This window comes from Staurois parvus, unplaced genomic scaffold (assembly GCF_062004578.1).
Source record: "Staurois parvus isolate SC_StPar_1 unplaced genomic scaffold, SC_StPar_1.0 ptg000029l, whole genome shotgun sequence".
NCBI classification, from domain to species: domain Eukaryota; kingdom Metazoa; phylum Chordata; class Amphibia; order Anura; family Ranidae; genus Staurois; species Staurois parvus.
Window position 1 is genome coordinate 158,762 of NW_028317825.1, and position 4,191 is coordinate 162,952.

A 4,191-nucleotide genomic window follows, 5' to 3' on the forward strand; every position below is an offset into this window, starting at 1 on the left:
GAGCGGAGGACATCAGTCAGGGGGCGGGGCACGGGTTAACCCTACACTCACCTCCGAGATAGGCTCCAGACCAAGGAACCACGTGAACCAATAGTCTGTATTACCCCCCCCACCCCCCCAGGCTATTAACCACTTTCCCTCCTGAGGATTTAGTCCTCTTCCTGACCAGGCCATTTGTTGCATTATGGCGTTGCATTACTTTGACAATTGCGCAGTCATGCAACTCTGCACCCAAATAAAATTTCAGTTCATTTTTTCCCACATATTGAGCTTTCTTTCGGTGGTAGTTGATTGTGTGTTTTTTATTTTTTGCGCTATGAAAATAAAAAAGACCAACACTTTTGAGAAAAAAATATTTCTGACTTTTTGCTATTAAACATGTCCAGTAAAAAAAATTTAAAAATCAAATTTCATCATAAATGTAGGCCAAAATGTATTCTGCCACATGTCTTTGCTGAAAAAAAACCCCAATACGTGTAAATTAATAGGTTTACGTGAAAATTATAGCGTTTACAAATGGCGGTATATATACTGGGCTCTTTTTTTAAAATTTGTACTAGTAATGGCGGTGATCAGCGACTTATAGCGGGACTGCGGCGGGTATTCTGACACTGGGGGGAACTGAATTGGTGTCACTGACAACCCCAGTGACACCAATACAGTGATCAGTGCTAATAAAAAGCACTGAAACTGTACTAATGGCACTGGGCAGGATGGGGTTAACATGAGGGGTGATCAAAGGGTTAAGTGTGCTGGGAGTGTTTTACTAGGGGGTGGTGACTGTGCTTCACTGCAATCACACTGCAGCCATCCAAAGCAGTGTACCCAAGCTGACAGGGAGGAGAACTGTTTGTAAACAAAACAGTTCTCCTCCCTATCGGAGATCCTCAGAAATCACGGGGCGCCGGCGAGTAATCACCGGCCTGGACCCGGTGATTGACGACTGCGAGTAGGGAGCATGCCCGGCTTGCACACGCCCCCTACCCGGAAATGCAAAATCACCTATATATACGTGATTTTACGCACCTGTGCCACCCTGTAGCAGTATTTCTGCTATAGGGCAGTCGGGAAGCAGTTCATTCCTACTCTGTGTATTATCCTCAGTCTTTGTATCACCTCCCCAGTCTATTACCTCCCAGTCTGTGTATTACTCCCCTAAGTCTGTTCATCACTCCCCAGTCTATTACCCCCCATGTCTGTGTATTATTTCCAGTCTATTACCCTCCCCCATCTGTGTTTTACCTCCTCAGTCTATTACCCAACCCTCAGTCTATTACACTCCAGTCTGTGTATTACCTCCCCAGTCTATTACCCCACCCAGTCTGTGTCTTCCTCCCTAAGTCTGTTCATTATTCCCCAGTCTATTACCACCCCCCCCATGTCTGTGTATAATACCCAGTCTATTACCCTCCCCCTGTCTGTTAATAATTCCCCAGTCTTGCCACGCCAGTCTGTGTATTATCCCCAGTCTATTACCCCCCCCCCCAGTCTGTGTCTTTCCTCACTAATCTATTACAATCCCCTCAGTCTGTTACCTCCCAGTCTGTGTATTACACCCCTAAGTCTGTTCATTACTCCCCAGTCTATTACCCCCCATGTCTGCGTATTATCCCCAGACTATTACCCCCCCCCCAGTCTGTGTCCTTCCTCACTAGTCTATTACGATCCCCTCAGTCTGTTACCTCTCAATCTGTATATTATACTCCTAAATCTGTTCAATACTCCCCAGTCTATTACCATGCCAGTCTGTGTATTATCCCCAGTCTATTACCCTCCCCCTAGTCTGTGTCTTAGTGTCTTACCTCCTCAGTCTATTACCCAACCCCCAGTCCATTACACTCCAGTCTGTGTATTACCCCCCAGTCTGTGTTTTACCTCCCCAGAGGAGGAGGACGGGCGCAGCTCCAGCATGTACGCTAAACTCGATGCCACCTCGAAGCTGCTCCAGGAGGTGATTGCGGAGGCTTCCCTGCAGGACGCCGTGGGATCCATGGGGTGCGGCTCTGTGAACTACTCATGGAGCCGCCCCGATGGATCTGTGCGTTCCAGGATTGACTTTGTGCTCACCTCTAGGGCAGTCAGGCACCGTGGGTTCTCCATGGTTCCCTGCTTTTTCTCTGACCACAGGGCCATTCACTTTCGGGGTGACCTGGAAGAGGGCTTTGCCCCCGGCCCGGGCTCCTGGAAGCTGAATTGTACTCTGTACAATTAGTGGTACAAGTACTGTAAACATTACAGAGTCATGCAAAATACGGATGTTACACTTTACAATAAGCATCGGGTGTGTGGGGGGGGAAAGGGGGAAAAGAAGGGGACACAGGCCCGAAGCTTTATTGAAGGGACAAAGACACGCAAGGGGGAGTAGGGGGAAGGGGAGATCTTCAGATGTCCTCTTCCTCCTTAAAGTCCATCAAGGTATAGTCTCTGAGCAGACTGAGGATCAGTCTGCGGCAGTCCTCAATGGACATCCTCTCCCGCTGGTGGATGAGGCGCTTCCTGGCGCACCATAAAGCGTCCTTAAAACAACACAGCACCCGCCAGGCGCTGTCAATGTCCTCCAGAGAAAAAGTTCCACAGAATAGTCCATTCAACACCCCAAAGTGTGTGATGGCTGTCTGTGGTACAAAGTCCTTGAGTTCAGGTTCCAGGGCCCTCAACAGGTCCTGAGCAAAAGAGCACTCCCAGAAAACGTGATGAGACGTTTCCTCATGGATGATGCAGAAGGGGCAGTGTCTGTATCTGCTCAGGTTCCTGGCATGCATAAATGTCCTGAGAGGCAAATATTACTTTTTTTTTTTTTTTCTTTTTTTTAAGTCCGCAAACGTGGAACTATAACGTAAAAACCCGTAAGTGTCCGCAAAAAAGTGCAAGTGCAGAAACACACACACGAAAAACGTGCACTTAGGGGTGTGTTTGTCCTACCCCCGAAAGGGTTGGACCGTTCACCCGATCCCCCGGGGCACGAAGCTCCTGACAGGGACAAGGTTCCCATTTGGTCCTCCTGGCCAAAAGGCCTGGTGGACCACCGTTCCTTATGCCCAGCCGAAGCCGGACATCCAGTACTAGGCAAGGGGGTTCTCCCGAAGAGAAAACCCCCTAGGGATCAGGGGAGGAAGGAACCGTATGGCCACACATCCTCCCCCTAGACTTCAGGTAAGGCCCGAGGACCCACACCCTCCATCCGTGAAAAACACACACATAAGAAAGCAAAAAGTGACAAAACGTGGGAGTGGTTTAAATAAATAGAATAAAATAAAAAAGTGGTACCGTGCCTAATAGTGCACAGACCAGGCCCTGAGGCCAATATTACTGTCCCATCTGAAGTAATTCCAACCGCATTCTCAGCGTCCATTAGTCACCCTGCGGCCCTAAGAGACACAGGGTGACTTGCACTTAAGAGGGATATGGGGAGCTGAGACAGGGGTCTCCCAACCTCTGCAAAGTAAGCTGGGTTCCATGAACCCCCCACCCAAAGTGATTCCTGTCACAGACGTGGTATACTTGGATTTTGCAAAAGCGTTTGACACAGTTCCCCACACATGGCTAATGTGTAAGGTAAAGTCTACAGGCTTGGAAAAATCCATATGTAAATGGATAGAAAACTGGCTAAAAGATCGTATTCAGGGAGTAGTGGTTAATGATTCATACTCTGAATGGTCTAGGGTTGTCAGTGGTGTACCCCAAGGTTCAGTGTTGGGGCCCTTACTTTTTAATATATTTATAAACAATATAGGGTCTGGGATTAAAAATACAGTCTACATGACACCAAGCTGTGCAGTGGAATAATGTCCTTACAGGATGTCTTCAATTTACAAGCTGACCTCAATGCACTGTTTAATTGGGCAAGTATGTGGCAAATGAGGTTTAATGTTGATAAATGTAAGGTGATGCACTTGGGGGCTATGCATCATACATACTAGGGGAGTACAACTGGAGAAATCAATGGTGGAGAAGGATCTGAGAGTTCTGGTAGACCACAAGCTTAAAAATGGCATGCAATGCCAAGCTGCGGTTTCTAAAGTGAGCAAAATCCTCTCTTGTATTAAAAGAGGTATGGACTCCAGAAAGATATAATTTTACCCCTGTACAAATCATTAGTATGACCTCATCTGAAATATGCAGTTCAGTTTTGGGCACCAATTCACGAAAAGAACATTGGGGAACTGGAGAAAGTACAGAGAAGGGCAACCA